The 12,338-nt window shown below is 44.2% G+C and overlaps 1 pseudogene; it reads left to right on the top strand.

Annotated features, from left to right (window-relative positions):
* The window catches only part of LOC121559853, a 70,523-nt pseudogene that overhangs the window by 16,243 nt on the left and 41,942 nt on the right, over positions 1-12,338 (top strand).

Below are 12,338 nucleotides of genomic sequence, written 5' to 3'. Positions count from 1 at the left end.
ACCAATTGCATAAGAAGCTCACACTGGGTGTAGAGAGCAGCAGGGCCCCCATTTTGCGCACACGCGAGCGCATATACAGTGGGGGAAAAAAGTATTTAGTCAGCCACCAATTGTGCAAAAAAAATCCAGAAAATCACATTGTAGGATTTTTAATGAATTTATTTGCAAATTATGGTGGAAAATAAGTATTTGGTCAATAACAAAAGTTTCTCAATACTTTGTTATATACCCTTTGTTGGCAATGACACAGGTCAAACGTTTTCTGTAAGTCTTCACAAGGTTTTCACACACTGTTGCTGGTATTTTGGCCCATTCCTCCATGCAGATCTCCTCTAGAGCAGTGATGTTTTGGGGCTGTCGCTGGGCAACACAGACTTTCAACTCCCTCCAAAGATTTTCTATGGGGTTTGAGATCTGGTGACTGGCTAGGCCACTCCAGGACCTTGAAATGCTTCTTATGAAGCCACTCCTTCGTTGCCCGGCGGTGTGTTTGGGATCATTGTCATGCTGAAAGACCCAGCCACGTTTCATCTTCAATGCCCTTGCTGATGGAAGAGATTTTCACTCAAAATCTCACGATACATGGCCCCATTCATTCTTTCCTTTACACGTATTAGTCGTCCTGGTCCCTTTGCAGAAAAACAGCCCCAAAGCATGTTTCCACCCCCATGCTTCACAGTAGGTATGGTGTTCTTTGGATGCAACTCAGCATTCTTTGTCCTCCAAACACGACGAGTTGAGTTTTTACCAAAAAGTTCTATTTTGGTTTCATCTGACCATATGACATTCTCCCAATCCTCTTCTGGATCATCCAAATGCACTCTAGCAAACTTCAGACGGGCCTGGACATGTACTGGCTTAAGCAGGGGGACACGTCTGGCACTGCAGGATTTGAGTCCCTGGCGGCGTAGTGTGTTACTGATGGTAGGCTTTGTTACTTTGGTCCCAGCTCTCTGCAGGTCATTCACTAGGTCCCCCCGTGTGGTTCTGGGATTTTTGCTCACCGTTCTTGTGATCATTTTGACCCCACGGGGTGAGATCTTGCATGGAGCCCCAGATCGAAGGAGATTATCAGTGGTCTTGTATGTCTTCCATTTCCTAATAATTGCTCCCACAGTTGATTTCTTCAAACCAAGCTGCTTACCTATTGCAGATTCAGTCTTCCCAGCCTGGTGAAGGTCTACAATTTTGTTTCTGGTGTCCTTTGACAGCTCTTTGGTCTTGGCCATAGTGGAGTTTGGAGTGTGACTGTTTGAGGTTGTGGACATGTGTCTTTTATACTGATAACAAGTTCAAACAGGTGCCATTAATACAGGTAACGAGTGGAGGACAGAGGAGCCTCTTAAAGAAGAAGTTACAGGTCTGTGAGAGCCAGAAATCTTTCTTGTTTGTAGGTGACCAAATACTTATTTTCCACCATAATTTGCAAATAAATTCATAAAAAATCCTACAATGTGATTTTCTGGAAAAAAAATTCTCAATTTGTCTGTCGTGTACCGATAATGAAAATTACAGGCCTCTCTCATCTGTGGGAGAACTTGCACAATTGGTGGCTGACTAAATACTTTTTTTCCCCCACTGTACACACACACACACACACACTACACACACACAGACACACTGCATCTCTCTGACTAATGAGCTCTCCTGCTTGACAGCCCCCTCACTACCCTCCCAAACCCCAACCACATCTGTCTCAAGACTCTGAGAGGAGACAGTCAGACATAATCATCCAGACACAACTGGACCAGGCAGCTACAGTATGCCCGGCCCACTCCCCTCCCCACGACCAGATAGTTTTCCAGTGCTATTTCAGGTTTAGTGAGAAGTCTCTTGAATGCTGCCTGCTGCAGGAAGTCACATTACGAGGTGGAAAGAGGTCCTCCCACACCTGTGTCCCTCTGTGTTCCATATCCCAGCCATCACAACCCTGGAGAACCACAACCTATAGACCACTCTGTTATATTGGCCAACCTAAATCACCACTCTGACTGGAGAATGGCGGATAGCTGCTGGTGATGTACTGGCTCTCATATAATGCCTTCCAATATAACACCTGGGAAATTGCTTGACCTGTCTTGAAAATACAGTCGATGCACTCCAGAGATAAAGCATCATATAGACTTTGTTGTCGTCCCACCCGGCTCTCTGTATGTCCAGGGGGACAACTCCATGGGGGGTTGGTGGGCTTTATAGAGAGACTGAAAGGCTGACGGTCTGCCCTTTCTCTCTATCACACTCCATGGCTGCATCCCAAATGGTACCCTATACCCTATAGTGCACTACTTTTGTCCAGAGCCCTATGGAACTTGGTCATATGTAGTGCCCTATAAAGGGAACAGTGTGTCATTTGGGGTCGGCACCTAAATGAAATATGAGCAAGTGAGCATCTGAGGAAAGAAAGCAGAGGCACCGAACGCTAAAGTAGCTAATTACACTGGGAGACTCATCAGTGTGGTGTTTTTGAGTGAATCTTGGTTATTTATGAAGCAGTGAAATAAACCTATTCCCTGTCCGTCCGTCTGTCTGCCCAGCGTTGTGTGTATGATATATGGAGTGTTCAGTGCTCTGCACGGGAAGCTGAAGGTTTCAGCCCCCTTCCCACTACCCACTCTCTCTCCTATTTCACTGCTGTATCACTAACTCAGACCAGGCATAATCACTTTCATTTAGGACCAACCGTACATTCCAGCCCCACCACATGCAGATATAATTGAACACAGAGAGCTATGCATAATATTACCTGCAATTTCAAAGGGAACCATGAATATGTGTGGACATATGGTCATGCACATTTAAAAATGAGCTCTGGGCTTTTATTATGTTATTTTGGAGTGAATGCAGGCAGTTGACAGCCATTTCAATGTGAGCAAAATGGAGATGGGCCAATGGCTAATTCTGCATTTGAATAATAGAAAACCAGGGTGCCATGCATGCATTTACATTTTCAAAACCATTGGTAAAAAATGGACACACTGCAACAGAATGTTAATATCTCAGAACTAGGCCTAATATTTCTGAACGTTAATACTGTGCACAGAGTGTACAAAACATTAGGAACACCTGTTATTTCCATGACATTGACTGACCAGGTGAATCCAGGTGAAATCTATGATCCCTTATTGATGTCACCTGTTAAATCCACTTCAATCAGTGTAGATGAAGGGGATGAGACAGGATAAAGAAGGAGTTTTAAACCTTGGGAAAGTTGAGACATGAATTGTGGATTTGTGTCATTCAGAGAGTGAATGGGCAAGACAAAATATTTAAGTGCCTTTGAACGGGGTATGTTTTGTTCACTCAGTGTATATCTGAACTGAATGTGAAAATAACAGATTCATGTGAACAGAGATCGGTAGTGTCCACATATAAAGTGAAGAGTATTGTAGGAGCTAGTGAACCATTTGTAACATGGCTTCCCTGCTTTGAAAAGGTTATCTACACATCTGACCTGTGCTCCCTCTGAAGGAGAGAGTGTGAAGGAGGAGGAGTAGAGGGCAAAGATGAAGGGATGACCTTATAGGATGAGCGAGCAAAATAATGTAATGCCTAACGGGAGGGATAGAGGAGAGTACTGTAGAATATTTTAGAAGAATGTCAGTAGGTCTAGAAAGCAGCATGGCGGTGGACTATGCCAAGGATTGAGAGCTGAGAGAATGAGAAATGTTGAGAGGGGGAGAGAATAGAGGAGGAGAAGGAGGAGGAGAGAAGCCAAAACAAGTTGTTGTTAAAATGAAGAGGAGAGAGATTGTCATATGACTGGAGGGAACAGAGTGACATGAGAGGGAGGTTGTAGGAAGAGAGCGAGACAGAATATTACTGTCAATTACTACAGCAATATCTCTTTGTAATCATTTTGTCTCACACTTGTACATAGCCCTTTTGGGCATGGGGATTTGGATTCTAGTACCATACTGACTGTGTGTGTGTGTGTGGATGCAGACAGTCTACTTGCACTATCCGGTGAGAAAAGCACCATGCATTTCATATCATTATCTTTTTTTTTTTCCAGAGCTGATGCATTTTAAAATAGCTGCGCTGTAAAAGTTTCATCCCTATCAGTGCATCATGCAAAGAAACCTGAGGGACATGATTTATCCTATCTCCGGCTAAGCAGAGAGGTTAATGGTTAAAGCCTAGTGACTGACCTCAGATCAGATTCCATCAAACCCTATATTCGCTCTGCAACACAGCTAAAAAGCCTTTAATGTCCCCTCAGCCATCCCAGGTCCCACTGTGCTGTCCCCTGATTCCTCCCTTTATGTGTTGTTCTGAGATCTGATAACCCACATGATAAAATAGATTGTCTGCATTATTTTTAAAGCTCTCTATAGATGAGATTAAGGCATACCAGGGTTCTCCACTCCCAGCTCTGTACAACAATATTGGATTCACATAACGGTTGCCATATCATTGTGTTTTTGTTTAAGTTTTTTAAATTGGATTCAAGCGCCTTTCAGAATGCGGTGCCGTGCAGTTTAGATGAGCTGTATTTTGATAAAGCCGTAGTCTTTTACATAATGACCTGGGCCCAGGCTGTTTGAAAACCTGCCAGAACAAATAGATGAGATACGCTCACAGAAATAGACCTAGCAGTAATGATCTTGTTTTTGGTGGATTTAAAGGATTATCTAATGGTATTACTGAAAACATCTGTCTAAGCTTCATCCCATCCTCCCTGCCTGCCTGCCTGCCTGCCGCACGCCCATGTTACCACGTTACCAGTACACACCTACTGTACCCATTCACTCTCAATTACTACAATTAGTCTGTAATTTTCACCCGCGTTTTGTCTTCTAATTTTCCTTGTGAAAGACGTGGGTGTGGGAATCATAGTGTTGGTACGACAATGCTAAATGGAAAGCTTTGTAGAGCAAAAGGCTCAGAGAGAGAGGCGGGAGAGGAAGAAGTAGAGAAACATTTAATCATCCAACACGGTTGACAGATTTCTTTTTTTCAGGGGAGTATTTTGTCAGGGTATTTTCTGTGTTCTGTGTGTGCAAAGCAGATTACTGATATCAGATTTGTTAATATTACAAACCCCAGCGCAAACAGCTTATCTGCCTTATGCACTCAGCCATCAGAGGCCTTGTCTCTCTCTCACCACCTCCTCATTTACACCCCCTTCCATCACACAACCTCCTCCTCTGTGTTTCAACTCACTTCTTCCATTGCTCTTAAATTGTTATCCTCGCTCTCTCTCTCTCTCTCGCCATCATCTCCCCTCTCTCTCTATGATCTCTATCATCTTTCTCTCTATCATCTCTTTCTCTCTATCATCTCCCTCTCTCTATCATCTCCCTCTCTCTATCATCTCCCCATCTCTATCATCTCTGTCTCATCTTTCGCTCTCTATCATCTCCCTCTCTCATCTCCCTCTCTCTATCATCTCGTTCTCTCTATGATATCCCTCTCTCTATCAACTCGTTCTCTCTGTCATCTCCCTCTCTCTATCATCTCTCTCTATCATAACAATAACAACAATAACAATCTCCCACTCTCTATCATCTCTATCATCTCCCTCTCTCTCATCTTTCTCTCTCACCTTTCGCTCTCTCTCATCTCTCTCTATCATCTCCCTCTCTTTCTATTATCTTTCTCTCTCTCATCTTTCGCTCTTTATCATCTCCCTCTCTCTTTATCATCTCCCTCTCTCTCTATCATCTCCCTCTCTCTCTATCATCTCCCTCTCTCTCTCTATCATCTCTATCTATCATCTCCCTCTCTCATCTTTTTCTCTCTATCTATCATCTCCCTCTCTCATCTCCCTCTCTCTATCATCTCCCTCATCTCCCTCTATCATCTTTCTCTCTATCTATCATCTCCCTCTCTCATCTTTCTCTCTCATCTTTCGCTCTCCATCATCTCCCTCTCTCTATCATCTCCTCTCTATCATCTCCCTCTCTCTATCATCTCCTCTCTATCATCTCCCTCCCTCTCTCTCTATCATCTCCCTCTCTCTCTCATCTTTCTCATCTTTCATCTTTCGCTCTCTGTCATCTCCCTCTCTCTCTCTCTCTCTCATCTCCCTATCTCTATCATCTCCCTCTCTCTATCATCTCTATCTCTCTCATCTTTCTCTCTCATCTTTCTCTCTCATCTTTCGCTCTCTCTATCATCTCTCTATCATCTCTCTCTCTCTATCATATCCCTCTCTCTCATCTCCCTGTCTCATCTTTCGCTCTCTCATCTCCCTCTCTCTCTATCATCTCCCTCTCTCTCTCATCTCCCTCTCACTCTATCATCTCCCTCTCTCTGTCATCTTTCTCTCATCTCCCTCTATCATCTCTCTCATCTTTTTCTCTCATCTTTCGCTCTCTATCATCTCCCTCTATCATCTCCCTCTCTATCATATCCCTCTATCAACTCGTTATCTCTGTCATCTCCCTCTCTCTCTATCATCTCCCTCTCTCTATCATCTCCCTCTCTCTATCATCTCCCTCTCTCGATCATCTCTCTCTATATATCATCTCCCTCTATCATCTTTCTCTCTCATCTTTCGCACTCTCCATCATCTCCCTCTATCATCTCTCTCTATATATCATCTCCCTCTATCATCTTTCTCTCTCATCTTTCGCACTCTCTATCATCTCCCTCTCTCTCTATCATCTCCCTCTCTCTATCATCTCGTTCTCTCTATCATCTCTCTCTCGCTCTCTCTCTATCTCTATCAACTCTCTATCATCTCCCTATCAACCTTCTCTCTCTATCATCTCCCTCTCTATCATCTCCATCTCTCTCTCATCTTTCTCTCTCATCTTTTGCTCTCTATCATCTCTCTCTCTATCATCTCGTTCTCTATCATCTCCCTCTCTCTCTATTATCTCCCTCTCTCTCTCATCTTTCGCTCTCTCTATCATCTCCTTCTCGCTATCATCTCCTTCTCGCTATCATCTCCTTCTTGCTATCATCTCCCTCTCTCGATCATCTCTCTCTATATATCATTGACATTTTTTGACATTTTAGTCATTTAGCAGACGCTCTTATCCAGAGCGACTTACAGGAGCAATTAGGGTTAAGTGCCTTGCTCAAGGGCACATCGACAGATTTTTCACCTAGTCGGCTCGGGGATTAGAACCAGCAACCTTTCGGTTACTGGCACAACGCTCTTAACCACTAAGCTACCTGCCGCCCCATCTCCCTCTATCATCTTTCTCTCTATCTATCATCTCCCTCTCTCTCTCTCATCTTTCGCTCTCTATCATCTCCCGCTCTCTATCATCTCCATCTCTCTCTCATCTTTCTCAATCATCTCCATCTCTCTCTCATCTTTCTCTATCATCTCCCTCTCTATCATCTTCCTCTCTCTCTCTCATCTCCCTCTCTATCATCTCCCCCTCTCTCTATCATCTCCCTCTCTCTATCATCTCGTTCTCTCTATCATCTCTCTCTCTATCAACTCTCTCTATCATCTCTCTATCAACCTTCTCTCTCGCTATCATCTCTATCCTCTCCCTCTCTCGATCATCTCCCTCTCTGACACTAACTCAGTTAGACTTTCATTTTGCTCTGTTCTCTCTAACTTGATTCTTCTAAAGAGAAAATAATGAGTGTTCCTCTCTGCTGAGCTGCCCTGCTTTTACCCAGAGAAGTGCCTCTTCCTCTCCTCCAGTATCCTCCCTCCTTCCCTGCTCACAGACACAGGACGAATAGAAGCTCTTGTCTGAAATGTAATGAAATGAAAGATGAGCCATCACCAGGTGCAGGATATAAATATGTCACACCCATAACCTGATTGTGTGTATGAGGAGAGGCTGAGTGATGTACATGATCGTTGTGTGTGTGTGTATTTCTACTGTATGTGCCTGTGTTGCATGTTGTCTGGACAGACGCTGCTGTCACACTTCCTCAGTGAAGTTGTCAGGAGTGTGTCAGTGGCTGAAACACAAACACAAAGATACACCTCCTGCGACCACCCTGCTTATCTGGCTGTCTGTCTCTCTTCCCTGAGACCACTCTCCTTTCTCCACTCTTATAACGCCTGCCTAGAATGGGCACCATAGACACTCGGCTGGTTTCACATATTGCTAGGGCTCACTAATGGACTGATAGGCCTACTGGGAGACAGATTTTACTTTTACAATTTTGCCTTGACTGATCCTGGTGGCCATTGTCCAACATTGCCCCCAACCAGCTCCAAGGGGTTGAACTGGGTCAGTTTCACGGAAGTGATAGCATTGCATTTATGAAGGCCAAAAGCCGAAATGTGTCGGTTCTACTTTTAGCAATAAATACGCTTTTTTTATTGAGTTGTTCTCCAAGTGTTGCTGAATCTCCCAGGTCTCTCCTTCTTCCCTTCTTCCTCTGTTTCTCCCTCTCTCTTTTTTCCCATCTCTTCCTTCTACGCAGACGCGTACACACACTGACACACATACATTCCCAGTCCCCTGGCAGACTTCTCTGAGGGGTGCACCGTGGCACATATTTTTGCTGTTCATAAATCACAGCGACAGCAATGGGCCAATATTAAAGGCAAGCGTAGGGATCTCACAGCATGTTCTGTTTGCTGTCTCAATGGCTCATTTGTTGGGAAATGTTTTGTTTCAAATGACTGGACCCCTTTTTGAAGTCCGCTCATTGTTTTCTGTGTTTAAGTGAGTAGACTTTATTGGTCCATTCCCCTCGCAAAAAACGACAACAGTTAGCGTGTTGGTAGAATGTTGGCGGAGTTTGCTTGTGACTTAAGGTACACGACACACAGACACACACACACACAAACAGCTGTTTGTAGTGTCTGTCTGGTTAGGTTGGTGTAATGATGAATCTCAGTAGTAAACATTCAGAATTGTGTTTTGTCTGTTGGCTACTAGTGTCTAAAGCATCATGATTGAATGTCTTCAAAATGCATCAAAACGTCATCCATCTCGAGCGCAACGCAACAAGAGTCTTCGTAATGGAGGCTTAGTGACAACCCAAACGCCTGTCAGATCCTAATCAAACAAATTAAAGCAGCATGTTAGTTAAAGTGCAAACAATTCATTGTCATTAGGAAGAAGTGTTGTTGGTTGACAGGGAGAGGGTTTGTGTGGTGATGGGGAAGTTTGTCAATCTGCGTTGTCTGTCTGCCTGCTGCGGTGCTGCGTTCCCAAACCGGAGAGAGAGAGCCGAATCTGACAGGCCCCTCTTTCGCCCATGCTGGGCTCTGATGAAATTCCTGTCACAGTCAGGCAAGGATTTCATCTCCCGAGGACAGCGGGAAGTGGATGATCCACTTTCATGCTAACCTCGTGACTCCCCTTGACAGTGGGAGAGAACGGTATCGATCCGCCAGGTAAATAAACCCCCCCCCGCTGATCTACAATGATACATTCAGTCATTGGTAATCCCTTAGTCAAGCTGTACAGTGAGTGTGTGTTTATGCATGCATACATAGATGCGGGTCTGATTTGAGTTTATGCATCTGTCTCTGCAGTACATAACCACAACTCTCCAATCACCTAGCTATGAGCTCTGATCTAACTGTCTAAATAGGGCCCCTAATTAACAAGGCCTGTTAAGGAGTTCACAGGCTTCTCGTCATCTAAATGACGTCTTAATGACATTTCACGTCTGATGTTTCAGCTCAAGAGCCAGAGATGGTAACTACAGCTGATATGCCCAGGAAATGGAGAGGAGAGAGCGGGAGAAGGTGGGAGAGGCCGATTGTTCATAAGTCCTATGTGAGATGGGGCTTGAGGACTGGGTTGCTGTAAACACTGATAGCCGTCATTCTCTCTCTCTCTCTCTCTCTCTCTCTCTCTCTCTCTCTCTCTCTCTCTCTCTCTCTCTCTCTCTCTCTCTCTCTCTCTCTCTCTCTCTCTCTCTCTCTCTCTCTCTCTCTCTCTCTCTCTCTCTCTCTCTCTCTCTCTCTCTCTCTCTCTCTCTCTCTCTCTCTCTCTCTCTCTCTCTCTCTCTCTCTCTCTCTCTCTCTCTCTCTCTCTCTCTCTCTCTCTCTCTCTCTCTCTCTCTCTCTCTCTCTCTCTCTCTCTCTCTCTCTCTCTATGTCCTTTTTCTCATCTCTCCCTCAATGTTTCTCGTTCTCTCTCTCTCTTCCCCGTCTCTCTCTCTCCTTTTACCCCTCTCCTTCTATCGCCCCCTCTCGCTTTCTTTCTTTCTTTCTCTCCCTCGTTCTGTCCGGTGGGACAGGGGGATTGCACTCCTCTTTGCTCTGTAATTACTCTCCGGTCCCAGGTAGCATCACATCTCTCATTGGGGACTCAGCTCTATAATCAGATTCATTGCATTTATTACCCAGGTATTTCAGTGTACTCACGCAGTGGAAATAATGAGATGTGTTGCGCTGATAAGATGGCATAATAATGTTATTTCTTGCAGATGGATGCTTGATTAGATACAGTAATCTTCTGCAGTGCTATCGTTTGCATTGTAGATATTGCAGTATACTGCTGTTGTGGGTAGACTACTGCTGTGGTGGGTAGACTGCTGCTGTGGTGGGTAGACTGCTGCTGTGGTGGGTAGACTGCTGCTGTGGTGGGTAGACTGCTGCTGTGGTGGGTAGACTGCTGCTGTGGTGGGTAGACTGCTGCTGTGGTGGGTAGACTGCTGCTGTGGTGGGTAGACTGCTGCTGTGGTGGCTAGACTGCAGGGCATCTCTCTTCAGCATTCTGGTGGGATAGCCGTATATATTTTTTAGCTGGGAGACATACATTTATGCAGCTCTAGCAATGTCATTTGTATGCCTTAAAAGAACAGCGGCAATGAGATTTAAGGAAGCCTATTGTTCAGACTCAGACAGAGCTACTGTCTCTCTCACACACACACACACACACCAAACTAACAGAGGGATTTAGGCTAGTTCTTAGTCTACCATTATCATGATCCCTCTATTGCACAGCTCTCCCTCTCTCTCTTTGTCACACACACAACACACACAACACACACTGAAATCAAGACCTTGACGAAAGAAAGGATAAGCGAATCAAATCTTGGAAGGCCAATATTGATTTACCGGATGAGTTCCCTTCATCCATGTGGCTGTGTTTGACTAGGCTCAGGTGGCCTGTAGTGTCCTTCACACCAGAGCAGCCATTAGAGGAAGAGAGAGGGAAATGGAGAAAGAGAACAAATATAAAGAGAGTCCATGCCACTCTGGAGGGTGAAAGGTAGTCGAGCATCGATAGAGACAAAGAGAGAGAGGAAAACGGAGAGGAGCGAGAGGGACAGGGATTCCGAGAAAGATAGTGATAAAAACAAAGGGAGTTAGAGGGGGAATTAGAGAAGGAGAGATGTGTAAACAGAGTGAGAGGAAAAACAGAGAGACAAGAAAGGAGAAAGAGTCTGAACTTTGAACTACCTCTAATTAAACTAAAGGTTGAAGGTACAATGAACATCCAGTGAAGAGAGAAATTAAAACAGGGAGAGGGAGAGTAAATGGCCTTCTCAGTATTAATACTACCTATCCTGGCTAGCCTAAATATGTCAAAACACACTCACTAAACCACAGCAACAACAACACACCTCTCTCCTCTACACTGAGGATTGGTGATTATTGAGGGGGAAATTGTTGGAAAGATTTTAACTAGCTTACTGTGAGGAACTATAGTTTTTATATATTATAATTTGCATTGGATGTTAAACACTTTCCTACATTTCCGTGCAGCAGGCCAGGTACTTACTTCTATGCGTGCTCAGGTGCGCGTGCTCCCTCAACATTATCAGGACAGAGAAACCAGACAATGAAAAAATGATGGTAAATGATGCTTATGAAATAAACCAAAACTTGTTTCTCACAAGTGTAGCAGGTTGTGAACTCTCCAAACAACGTTTCCCCTCAGAGAATGAGAATAGTAAATGATTGTAATTAATAAATGCATTAACAGAAATGTATTTAACCAAATGACGGGGATTAACAGTACATTTACTACTGGTGACATACAGTGCATTCGGAAAGTATTCAGACCCCTTTTTTCCAAATTTTGTTACGTTACAGCCTTATTCTGAAATTGATTAAATAGTTTTTTTCCCTCATCAATCTACACACAATACCCCATAATGACAAAGCAAAAACAGGTTTTTAGAATTTTTTTGCAAATGTATAAAAAAAGTATTACATTTACATAAGTATTAAGACCCTTTACTCAGTACTTTGTTGAAGCACCTTTGGCAGCGATTACAGCCTCGAGTCTTCTTGGGTATGACGCTACAAGCTTGGCACACCTGTATTTGGGGAGTTTCTCCCATTCTTCTCTGCAGATCCTCTCAAGCTCTGTTAGGTTGGATGGGGAGCGTCGCTGCACAGCTATTTCCAGGTCTCTCCAGAGATGTTCGATCGGGTTCAAGTCTGGGCTCTGGCTGGGCCACTCAAGGACAATCAAAGACTTGTCCCGAAGCCACTCCTG

Source organism: Coregonus clupeaformis, chromosome 5, assembly GCF_020615455.1.
Source record: "Coregonus clupeaformis isolate EN_2021a chromosome 5, ASM2061545v1, whole genome shotgun sequence".
In the NCBI taxonomy this organism is placed as follows: Eukaryota; Metazoa; Chordata; class Actinopteri; order Salmoniformes; family Salmonidae; genus Coregonus; species Coregonus clupeaformis.
Note: the sequence above shows the minus strand (reverse complement) of the source record. Positions and strands in the feature narration are given on the sequence as shown.